The 13,165-nt window shown below is 48.3% G+C and overlaps 1 protein-coding gene across 1 annotated transcript in view; it reads left to right on the forward strand.

The window, feature by feature from the left end:
• The window catches only part of Antp (homeobox protein H90), a 64,778-nt gene that overhangs the window by 29,659 nt on the left and 21,954 nt on the right, over positions 1-13,165 (forward strand). The gene's annotated exons all lie outside the window — the stretch shown is intronic.

Here is a 13,165-nt window from a genome sequence, read left to right on the forward strand (position 1 = left end):
CTTCTCTCATTCTCGAGGCTGAACAGCGACGCTGACAATGTAATTTGAGAAAGAAATATCAAGTAATCTGAAAGCACGAGTCACGATGATTGTTGTAACGTTATTACGGAGGTATTTCATACTACGATCTATGAATCATCGGATGCGCTGCGCGACAAATGCTTTACTTTACAAAAATATTTGATCAAGAATACTTGAACAGTATTTTACGCGGCGTCAATTTCGCTATCGGTTTACCGGCCAAACAAGAGTCTCGGAATAATATAATTTTTATTTTTAGTATAATACCGAAGTTTCCGATAATCAGTGGCAGGCGGGACGACCCAATTCAAGGACTGTCGCATTCGTTAAAAAAGTGGATAAATTTTTCCCTCCTCACGGAGACAGAAGTTTGGCGAAGAAGTTCGTCGGTCATTATTTATCGTTAGGCGAGGAGCGGAAGACGAGGGAAGTTCGGGAGGGACGGAGGTGTTATGACACGCGTAGGTAGGAGAACACGGGCTCAGTCGTATCGGACAGACAAAACATTCATTACTCAAATAATCAAGGGACTTAAGCGGGCCAGATTTATGCCCGTAGGCCAGTTTCCGCGTCTTGTTATTCACCCCGATCGTTTGAATCACAAAATTTTCTCGCGGACGCGACCTTCCCACGACGCCATGGAACTCGGCTACCGCTCACAGGGGTATTTTTATTCGCTCGAAGCTCGGTATTTCACCGAGAGCCGTTGCTTGCAGACGCGATTCTCCAGCCGCATATCCGACGTCGCGAACGGTTCACGGGGAGGAAGCGAAAGAGAGAGAAAAAGAGCGAGGGAGAGAGAGGGAGAGATAAGGGTAGGGAGAGGGAGAGGGCTCACTCGCTTCTCATTTCTCGTCGTATTTTCCATCGCGATAAATCAGCGTGCGGCGGCGGAAGGATGGAGGACCCGAGCGGCCCGGAGAAGCGACAGACAGGAAGAAGCGAGGCGGGAGGAGAGGAGGACGGAAGAGCGGAGGACCCTGTCACGGTGAAGCCGAGCTGTGGAGATTAGAGAACTCTCTCTCTCTCTCTCTCTCTCGCTCTTTCTCTCTTGCCCCGAAACCTCGAGATTATATTCGCCCAAACGGCCACCCTCGAGCAAATTCTCTGAATAACGCGAAATGTTTGATTATCTCGCCTCCATATTCCGCACGGACTTATTAATTTCGTTTAAACTCGATCCAGCCGATTTTAACGCGGACGCCTTGACCCGGACTTTCTATTCGGTCCTAAATCCTGCGGAGAAACGTAGAGACCGCTGTACTAGGACATTCGCCTGCGAATTCCCACGCGAAACGGAGCGTCGAGTCGGATGACTCACTTCCCTGACGGTGATTTAGGCGACGGTGGAGAAAATGCGTCACGCGAATTTCGACTTCGAGTCGAAACACAACGTTCGAAGATTTCAACGCAGACTTTCGTTTCCAGTCGTACCTCGAGAAGAGATGCACAATCCTGTCCTTGCGGTCGTTTCCAAGTTAAAAGTTTCTAAATTCGTTCAACCGAGCTCGTCTCAGACCTCGGTACGATAAAAGACGATAAAAGATGGATGCCGAGGTTCCGGCGTTTGGTCTTGCGACGCCGGTACAACGTCTCCGGAGAAGTTGTAAGTTCTTGGTCGAACTTGCAGGCGGCGGCTCGACCAAGATTCTCGAGTATCTCCGCGGTGTGACGGTTCGGGTGACGCCTCGGGTGACGCCTTGGGGGCGCCGCGTCTCGTTATCCGAAGGATTTATGGCGCACTAATTGCATCGCTGTGGACAACACCGCCGGGCTTCACGTAACTACGGATCGCGAACCAGCCAGATGACTGGCCTGTCGGTCTTCGTCTTTGATTCACCCGGTACGCGACTATCCGAGAGACGAGAGTTCGTCCGCGAGATCAAATTCGTACAGTGAAAAGTGCTGTCAAACTCGCGGTAGGGAATCCGGCAAACGCCACGCAGTTCGCAAGTTACACGCTCCTTAGCTAAGCGAACTTTTTTCGCTCTTAGTCATCGAATCTCACCTCGGTACGTACAGCCGACCAAAAGCTCTCGTGGCTTCTTACTTGGGGTACCAAACACCCTAGCGGTTGAGATGAAGCCACCGATAAACTCCAAATCGTTTTCATAGATGCAGTTGCGATCGATTACGTCGACGATGAGTAAAAGCTCAAGTCCGCTGAACTTTGCTCCGTGTGATCGTTACTTCTTTTTACGAGTACCCGAGCTTAGACACATCAGAGAATAATTACAAGATAACTAAATCTGCGTTTCTCCCATTAATCAAAGTGGACTTTTACTGGTCCGCCCGAAGCTTGTCGTCGCTCGCGCGGACCAGTTTTCTCCTGGCTTATGCAGATGGATGGAATCTCCTGGCCGGGGGTTTTGGGGGGTCTGTTACAGTGTGATGTAGTCGACATTTTGACTAAATATACAAATCGTATTACGGGCCGTAAACGAGTCGTTGTTCCAAAGCTGTTGTATCAACGTTATGATTATTATGTTCCTCTTCTTTATTGGGCTCGTAAAGTTTGCCGCACTCCCCCGCCTTGTTAAACGCCTTATTTACAAGGCTACCACTATACTTGCAGCGTGTATTTATCACATGGTATCCTACCCACCTACCTACCTACCTACCTTCGTTCACAAAATGATTATCCGTGTATGCCTGACACTTGTGTACACGGAATATACAACTCATACCTACCTACACAGAAAGACGCTCGGTATATCGCAGCTTTTCTACACACCGTCTGTTACCACGGCTAAGTGCGCGCGTCAACGAGGATGAATTATAAGTAAGTTCGAAAGAACACGATGCTTCTTTTACAGTGTTGCTTTGTTATACATTTCGCGTTACTTACCCACCAGCCATAGTCGCGCAGTAGTTTCTTGAGGAAAATCTTTTCGAGATAAATTGCCGGACTCACCTCACTTCGGTGACAAAAGTACGCAGAGTTGTTTTTCCTCTTGAATACTACAGAGACTCGTTCGCTTTTCTAGTGGTTGATCCTATGACTTTTTGGCTGTGTTTTTCGGCTTTATGAGAAGAGAATCTGTTCGCTGAAGCAACTTGAAATCAATTTTAAAAGAAAAATTCACTGGCCCCTAAAAGTCACGAGTAACAATAAAATCAATGAAAATACAATGAAGCAGGCCCCTTTCAATCTTAGTCAAAATTTATATTATTTGAAAATTGAGTTTCGAAAACTAATGATTTAGTTGTACTGATTTAACTAGATAGATGACTGGAGCCCATCTTAATAACTGCGTACATTATATTATATCTCGTGTGAGATAAGTATATATGTACATCTTAGAGATAGACACTCCAATAACAAATTTCGTAAATTCAAGGCGTGAAATATCTTTTGATTGCTGTCGATAATTAGTGACTCTTACGATTTGATTAATAGGCTGCTTCAATATTTTAATAATATGAAACAAACATTAGTTCTTTAAGTTTACAAGATCAATATCGAATTTTCGTAAGTATTAGAATATTGTATTTATTAAATGTCGCTGTGACCACATCGTCAGAGTAATTGTCCGACAGCTTTTGATGTTTGCTGAGAAACGTTGCGTTCCACCGAAAGAAATTTCTACAGAAAGCATCAACAAATTGATTTTGTTCAACAGCGAAAAGTTTTCCGTCTTAACAAAAATTATTCAGCGAAGTTCGCACAGCACAAAATATACCGAAGAAATGTTTACTTCTTCTTCTTCTTGTTTTCAAAGGTACGGGCACAGTGTTAACGGTTAATCGGTCAGAAAACGATGACTATAGACAGGCGATAAAAGTTGTATACAAATTAAATAAATAATGCCGCTTCACCGGCTGCCCGTATCTACGTTTATGGTACCGTGACAGCAAGATGTAACTCGGATATAACATTCACTAAACGACCTTCTCGATTATATTCGATTCGATTATACCCCCCGAATCCAAGCTTGTTTCAACCTATCCTCCTCTCTCTTCTCCGTCGCCTGTCTCACGTCAGTTTCACTGGCGGAGAACCTAACCACCAGGTGGTCATCTGGTCGATCGTTATGCGCTTCTTCCATCCAGTTTAGGGACGGGCGATACGGTCAGCATCCCTCTCACGACTTCCACGTGTTGTAGCTGATGGTGTTTCCCGACTCTCAGGCCGGGTGGATCGGATCGGCTGGTTGGTTGGTCGGTTATGCTAATGACAGAGCCTCTCTCTCTCTCTCTCTCCCTCTCTCAGGCGCTCAGTCAAATGGTTGCGCACACATCCTCGAGAGGAGGAACAATGCCCGCTCGATTTATTATTGTAACAGTTCGGCGCGTGACGTAACGGTGCATTAAGCTCGCCAATGTCTCAATCATCGTTGGTGACGTGACCGTGGTCTCAATTTCAGCCAGAAATTTACCCCGCTCAACGTTGAGGCCAATCGTCTGATTCGACGGACGAAACTTGAACGCGTGAGTTGTTTCGTTTCATTTTCGGTCACATCTGTCGTTTATTAAGAATAATAACGATATTTAACAGCCAGAAAAGAGGCTAAATGATATAATCCGTTGGACGGTATAATCTTGAGCAATATTGAAACGAGTTTAATTGAATGTTTCCTTCGCGCTCGGCTTACCGTCTCCAAAGCTGCGGGTCTGCGTCTCTGGCAATGCACTCGCAATTATCATATTTATAAACAACCCAAGAACGACGCCGCAGCCGATATTTTGCCCCTGCTATTTTGCAATCACGTTACACGAGATGCTTGTAACGCGGAGTTCGGCGAAGATAAATTAAATAAAGACACGTCTGCCCCGTTGTTTTTACTCCTTCTTATTTTTTTATACAGCATCCACAGGTCAATTAGTGTAGCGCAATCAACGAATATCGCTGCACGCAGGCGAGCTGATACAACACATAGAAATGATACGTCGCGCGATGAACCCAACGTGTCATTAGTTCGGTAAATTTACTTCGTTACAGAGGGAAAGTCGTTAAGAAATACTTAGGTGATTGCAGCGGCGGTTCACCGAGTGATCACCCGGCGTAATAACCGCTCCTATGGGAACACTAAGCGCTAACCGAAGCAACTCGCCGAAGGAGGAAGCTGGCCACCCTCTACAATATTTACGAGCACCATTGCAGCCGACCGACTCCTCCCGTCCAAGTTACGAGCCAAGATTTCCACCGGAAAAATTCGCTGTTTCGCCTTTCCACGCGGTTTTTCCCTTTTACTCCACTCAACGCGAGGAGCCGCGCTGAAACCAGGGAAAATTTCGCGAGCCTCGAAAGGATAAAGGAGCTCCAGGACTATGGAATCGGTTATCGATCACGCCGGATCGATTGGACGAGCTCGCTGCTCGGTTCCCAGAGCATTTGTGAGGCGAGTTTTCGGGGCAGCGAGGAGCGCAGGGTCCTGTTTTCTCGAATCCAAGCTGGCAAGCGGGTGAATATCGTCGGGCACAGGATATCATCTACCGTTTCTCCGCTCTTTTCGTGCATGCGGGCACGGCCGAAAAGGGGGGCGTTGATGGGGCAGCATATAATTATCAGCTCTGTAATGGCGGCGATAAATCATAGGCGCTTCTCGTCTCCCTCTGTTCTTTGCCCCTTCTTACCTTTTTCCCTCTTTCCCTCTTTCCCTCGACGCGTCCCGTATTCCCTGCTCCTTTCCCTTGTATTCCTTGGACGGGTCAGCCCCACGAAGGAGAAACGAATACGGATGAGAAATTGAGCGAGTGGATTGGATAGAGCCATCAGTTGAACTACTTGGGCAGTTGGAATGGGCGTTTCAAAAGTTTTTAACCTGGTTGTTTCGGGTTCCCCTCTTTACGCTCCTTCCTCACTTTTCTTCTCGGCGCACGCGAGATTAGTACCGCTCGTAATTAGGGTATTACTTAATCGTACGGCTCGGAAATGCGATCGAAAAACTTGAGAGCTCTGCGTAACCTTGCATAAGTGATACACGTATATACGTATATACGCCGCGTCGGCAAGAGTTGAACGGAAATTTTAATTGCCCGTACGGAATTAATAAACACTTCGACCAGAGCCAGAGTCCAGTAACATACGGCTGCATAACATGCGTATTGAAAAAAACGATAACCTCCAACCGTAACCTTTCCTCCATCTCGCCTCTGATTAATCCGCTCCGAGCGTTTAATCTCCTGCGTTACAAGCTTGCGCAAACAAAAACCTATTTCTCGTTTCTCAATCAACTCTCTCTTTCTCTAATCATTGTCTGCCGCGTCGCACCGACTTAACGAACCAAGCTCACGCCGCCGTAGAACCTGAGCTAAAAATCTCCGATCCCTATCACCATTTTGACAACTATAATGGAAGAACCTCCATCTCCACGATCTTCGGTCTTTCCAGGAGCGGCCGGGTTTTTTTCACCGCCGAGGCCGAACCCAGAGTGAAAAAATGACGACTCTATGTCGTCTAACAGATATTTTCGGCTCGCAACGGGGGTGGCGTCCGCTCGTCCGGCAGTCAGTCAGTCAGGCGGACGGATTCGGGGGGTGAAATAGAGTGGGAGTGGGGGGACTGGGAAGGGAGGAAATGAGCAAAATGGATAGAAGGCAGGCGGGGGTAGTTCGAGGGAGAGGAAGAATTATGATCCAAGCGGTGGTGAAAACGCAAAGGGACTGACTTCGAGCGCAGATAAAGAGGGGAAGGAGGAGGATGAGGATGAGGATGAGGAGGAGAAGGAGAGAGTTCGGCACTCTCTCGCGCTTCGGTGTTTGCCGGTTGCCGGTGTGTAGTTGCAGCGTGGAGGAGGACGAGGACGGGAATAGAAGGAGGATGAGGAAGAGGATGAGGAGGAGGACTCGGGAAACGCCGGGGGTTTCGGGGGTTGGTTTCGGCGTACAGGGGTTGGGGTGGGGTGCGCTGACAGCTCGACGCGTTCGCTCCCTTCAATGCCGAACGGGAGGATACGCTCTCTCCTCTCTCTCCTCTCTCCGTTTCTCTCTTTCGGCGCGCATTCACACGGGCACAACGAGCCCCGACCCGCGGCCGTGTTCCCGCGCGCCCAACACCGGCACGCACATGGTCGCACACGCGTCCGAGTCCCGGCAGCATTCACGCATTGGCCCGAAATCGGCTCGAGTCGAAAGCATCGGTGGCAGTAGTGGTGGTGGTGGTGGTGGCGGTGGTCCCGCTGTCGGCATTAGTGTCGGCATCGTTGTGTGTTGTGCTATAGTGGAACCAGCGACGGCACAAGTGGTGGTGGTGTAGTGCCGCCGCTTCGTACGCGGCTCGTCATATTCTATCTAGCCTCGTCTCTGTTTGCACTCGCCGGGTCGGAATCTCCGACACAGTCGCGCGGGTTCGCTTTGCCCGAATCGAACCACCGGCGTCGGGACGGCGCGTTTGACACTTTTCCGCAAACCAGAAGAGGCCAGATTCCCCGGTTATTCTGGTTCAGCGATGCCGCCGGACCTCGGCTCGAGACGCCGACGAGAATCGCTGGTATTCGACCGTTACCCGCCCGTCAGATAATTGGCACTTGTGTGTGCCTATCAATTCAGCCACCGTGCAACCGCTTAGCCAGTATCCAGCCGACTGCCGACGACACGTTTCCAATACCTACGCGGAACCACGTGCGCACGTATGCCGGTTCCCCGGATAATTATACACGGACATTACACGTCTACCGGTTTTCCAAAGTGATACAGTGTTGTCTCCGGCTGCGTGTCTCGTTTAACTGCGATTACACTAATTCTCCTTGTTTTATGCTGATTTTTTTTATGCCGTTTCACTCGCCGTTTTTTTTTCACGTGTCTTACACACCTTCACGCGGATCTGTCGCCGCGTCGCATGCGGTAGTGCAGTTCAGTGCGGTTTTAGCGATAGTTTACGCGGCACTATTCGTCTCGCGCTCGTGTTCGAGTGTTTCTTTTCGTCCCACCCACACGCCCGCGCGCAAAAGCAGTGATAATATGAACGTGTTTGCGAATACTTTCTGGATTCACAACGGCAACTGCGTCATTATGGATACAAGGACGTCGTCGGTGTTGGGTATGTTTCCGATGACGGGTTATTATACATTCGTTACGTTATCGAGGTAATTCGTAAGCGTATATCGATGAACCGAAATTATTATTTACCCAAGTGAAACCAAAAGCAGTTATGATTATTTCATCGCCACGTGCGATTATCTCTCTCGATGTTTAACAGAGCACCCAACGATCCAGCGATACGGCGACGAAGCCGCCGTCTACCGAGATCTCGAGGGTTCGGGGTCTTTTTTTAAATTTCAAAATCGGAATACATCCACCCAGTTTTAATTGATGAACCTTTCAACCGCACTTCAACCGCACGTACTCTAGAAAACTCTAGAGACTGCCAATAAATTTTGATACATCTGTACGCGCGTGTCTGTGCGCATGTGTATCCATTGAACTATTTGTCAGCGTCGAGCAGGCAGCTAAGTAACTAAAACGATTGCGGAGGCGCGCTGGTATGTTTAATATCTCGACGTACACGAGAGCTGGGCTAACCCATATAACCAGCCACGTGGTGTTCCCGTGAATAATATGGATGGCGGATGCGATTAGAATGTAGAACCGTTTACGGTGGGCCTGGCTCTCCGCTGTCATTGGTCCTCGAAACGAGTTTCTGGACTCGCAGTGCAGCCCTAGGTGTGCGGCTAGGTTCGAAAGAGTCGCGATGGTCGCGAGGAATGTTTTATTATCCGGGTATGGACATTTCGTTTCACCGATCAATTTATAACCGACACCGTATAATTGAATGAACTTTCTTAAATAACAGTTTCCGGCTCTATACGAGTATACGACACGGCAATTCCGGCCATTAGAATAATCGAAACGGCAATCGCTTAGTCATGCATCTGGGTCAGTCTTGTTCGCCCGAAGAAGAGGCAGAAGAAAAAGTATGAAAGAAAAACTGTTTAGATAAATATATTATTCACGACAGCGGTCCGCTTTTAACTCTACGAATTATATATTTCGGCTAGTCGACGACCAGGAATATTCTATTTCCGTTTCATCCGTGCCCGTGAAGCATCCCGCCTCCTGGGTGTCGTCGCCGCGTTTCTCGAGCCGGTTGCAGGTCGACCTCTCGGTATATCGAGACGTTTTCACCGAACAGCTGTTTCCTCGATAACTGATTCGACGGAAGAACGCGCCGCCGTCTGCCGCTATCTGCCAGTCTGGATCTCGAACGGGGAACTAGCGGGAATCGTTTTGGTCCAGTTCCACGATCCCGACTACCTGGAGGAAGAAGGACAACGGGTCGCTCCACTTCATTAGGGGCAGATAACAGAGACGTCTGGCATACTAATACGCCCTACACCCCCGGCCCTTCGTCTTCCGCGTGGATGAGAGGGATAACCTTCCGCAGCCCTGCAGCGGCTAACCTTCGCAGAACCTTGCCAACCCCTGGGGTCGACGTTGCGAGCCGCGAACGGTGCTGCCGGCGCTGCGGACGCTTCGTTGCGCTTCTGATTTACTGATCCTGCGCGGAGCGAGAAGGGCCGGGATCCTTCGGGGCGACAGGATGGACCCGGAACGCCCGGCTTACATGTACCGAATATTATTATCGCTGGAGGTCAAAGGTTACACGGTCTCTGCAGAATCAAGAGACCAAAAGCTGGATACCCGAGCTTTGCGTCCATCGGAAATTGCTCGCTTCGTTCAACGTTGATTGCTCGTTCTTTTCGCGAAATTCTTCCTCTTCAAATTGGCGAGAGCAAAAGGAGAGCCGGGACGAGGGTGCGGACGTTTACCCGTTCCAGCATCTCGGCGACGGCCATTCCTCAAGAAAGGATCTTTCGCCACCCCTTGTTTTGATCGGGGTTTCTTCTCACCCTCAACCCGCTACCGAGAACAGCCAGGAGTTTCCACCACCACCTACGATGGGACAGGGATTAGAGATAGGGTTTCTAACCGTAAACACATAAATTTCCTCTCACGTACACGCGGAACATCGTTGCTCACGGTGCCTGTGCGACACACGCGACACAAAGCTACTCAGTCGCGAGATGCGCGGTTTGGTTGGGCGGGGTGAAAATTGTCGGTGGCTTTTAACGAGACAATAGCTACTGACGCGATTCCACCAAACGAAATTCTTTTTATTCACCTACACGAGAGTTGTTCGCTCCGTATAATGCCGGGTAACGAGACATCCGGCCATTTACTTTGTAATTTCCGCCTCAAACTCGGGGCCACACTTGGAGAAATTTTCAGTTCCACTTACCGCTCAGTCGTTAACTATTTTTATTTTTTAACACAATCGAATAATATAGTTCTAGGTACAAAATGAAAATCAGTTTTCTAGCTGTTACCAGAAAGTCTGGCATCCGTTACTATTCTTTCTCATTACGATTGCTCTTACTATATTTTCTTGTAACCGTTGCGAAAATTTAACGCCTGTGCAACAATAAATTGACGTTAAAGTCTTATTTAACTAAAAAAGTAGAGTAAACCTCTGAAAATTGATTTTGCGTTGCGATTACCAAAAAAGGATCGTCAATAGCGCAAAATGGTTAGGCGTACCTCGTTTTTCGTAATCCCAACAATATTCAAACATTTTACTTAACTATATCTGTTTTACTCAATTTTTCTGGTTACTATAACACATGAAACTCTTCTCAGTGCAGCAAATAAACTGCGGATCGACGACTGCACCATTCGTTGGCAATAATTTATACCCACCAAAGTTTGCGGCACACCCCTCGCGTCACGGTGTATCATTCACTCGCTCTGTCAATTTCGGATTCATCATCGGCGATATCGGGTTGTCCGTAACGCGTGGGGTGTTCGGAGGTCGGAAGATGAGGTATAGGCGTGCGTTACAACGATATTCTTAATGATTCGTGAGGTATTTTCCATCCCGATATATCACGCTAGATTCCCGCGTAGGTACAGTAATGGGGGGGAGCAGCCGGTGTATCCGGCTACCCTGTCTATACGCAACGCAACAAACGTGCGAGCTCTGAATGGACCAGCAGCTATTGTGGTTCGCCTAACCTGCACGGTTAGGAGAAATATTTATTGCCAATCCGATATATACCTTACATGGAAGAGCGCATGCCATTGTGCGAAATCGTTGTCAACCCTTCGCCACGTTCCTCTCTATCTATTCGACCTCTGAATTCTTCTCTAAACGAGAATAAACACTCTGCATACGGTGCTCCGTGAATTATTCTCGAAAAACCTCGAGGTAAAGAATGAGAACGATCGAATTCGATCCACCGAATAACGCGAGTGACTGATTTTTTTCTCATCCGCAATTCCTCGCGCTCGTTCTCCCTGCCCGGCTTTCATCGACCCGGAGATTTAATTAAGCGGGTATTTTCTCCGGAGAAGCTGCACGCCCTTAATGAAAGTTTCGGATATTAGCCACCCCCTCCTCCCCCTTCGGCGAAGTGGGTGTAGCGACGCGTCTATATAGGTAATCTTGTTCGAAACTTCGAAACCGATGGCGAGACGACCGCCGGGGTGGCGTCTTCCTTTTGTTCACGGCCCTGCCATTTTCTTCCCCGTCATCCCTTTCCGCTGCCCCGTCTTCCTCTCCCGCACCGCTGCGGGAACGGACGTTGAGCGTCGCGACGCCTCCCTCCCCCCCCCCCCCTCTCCCCCATCCTCTGCCTCGTCCTCCTCCTCATCCTCCCAGGCTTCGCTCCGCGCTCCGTGCTTCGGCCTTTGTGCTCTTGTCAACTTGTCAAACTACCCCTCCTGCCGACCAACCCGGGATCCAATACCCGGCCAACCCCTCGGCTCCTCTCCCGGACCTCCTATCCACCCGGATCCACCCGAACCGTCGCCTGGGAGCGACCGTGGCGAGCCTTCGTCGAGCCCTAGCTGCTGCTGCTGCTGCTGCTGCAGAACCAGCTGCCACGGGGGATCACATTTTTTCATTAGGTACACTCCCCCGAAAGACTGCACTCGAACCACCGCCGTTCAGGCTACCCCGAAACAAATCTAAACTTCGTTTTTTTTCCCCCCTTTCAACTCGAGAAACACTCGCTTGCACATTTTACCCTCGACAAATATACATGTGTATGCATATCGCTGCTTGATTTGTTTAAAGATGCTGTAACGCTGTAACAGTCGTTGGTAATTACGGTATTTCGGTCGGAGTGGAACCGTTGAAGAGACGTTCCTCTGTCCCAATTAAAAATTGTATCTTGAACAAATTTTTGTTTAAAAGAGTTCTTAAAACTGAGCGAAACCGATGGGGAAATTTGGTGGTGTAAGAATGGAGAAAAATTAACGTATATTCAATAGAGCGTTATTATCTTGTCAACGAGTATCGTGATTTATATAAATGAAATTTTCGGCGCTGCTGCATGCTTGTTTTTAGTGCCACATTTTTTGTCGGAATATGTTTTTGTGGACGTGAAGAGAGGAGAAGCGTGAGAGTTTGGACGGTTTGAAATTTTAAAGCTTGCTTGGCTGTATACAGCGAAGCTTTCACAACAGAAAGCCAGATGTATCGTGATCCAAAATTTTACGTCGGTTAATGAGAGTCACGCAGCGATTTGATATTCCTAGGATACGGGATTTCGTCATTCGATGAAGTATAATTTTACAAAAATTCCAATTAGTAGAGATTGTAGTTTTGGCGAAGGATGTACGCTCGTCGGTAGTTATTTAGCTGATTTGGTATTCCGTACGTTTGACATTGGACACATGCAGGTGTAGCGGAAAAAAAAAATTGAAAAAGTATACCCATAAAAATCGTAAAACAAGTTCTGCTGGTTTTTAATCAGATAAAATAAACATCGGCGGCCGAATATCCGGCAGAGGCTGATTCTCGACGATTGAATCGATCTTGCAACTCTGTTTCAACGGTAGATTCGTTAATTATTTCCCGTCATCAAACGACGACGATTAAAAAGTCCGGAGATGGTGAACCCATTTTATCTAAACCATGCAGGTCTCACACCTCGTCGTATCGTTCGCACGGTGAAATCGACGATATTACAAAATCGGTCCCGTTACAGCGCAAGGATCACCACATGCAGGACTAACCGCGGAAAAGATATCATCTCGATAACAATCGTCATCCCGGCAGGATTCGTTATTACGCCAAGAGTCAAGTAACTTGGGACTCTTCGCCACCTGAGCCAGGTGTTGACAGATCCTGGCTTCTTACTAATTGCGTGACATAACTCAGGATAATATCGACTACGTGCTGCGTACCGATACGTACCAA

This window comes from Neodiprion pinetum, chromosome 1 (assembly GCF_021155775.2).
Source record: "Neodiprion pinetum isolate iyNeoPine1 chromosome 1, iyNeoPine1.2, whole genome shotgun sequence".
NCBI lineage: Eukaryota > Metazoa > Arthropoda > Insecta > Hymenoptera > Diprionidae > Neodiprion > Neodiprion pinetum.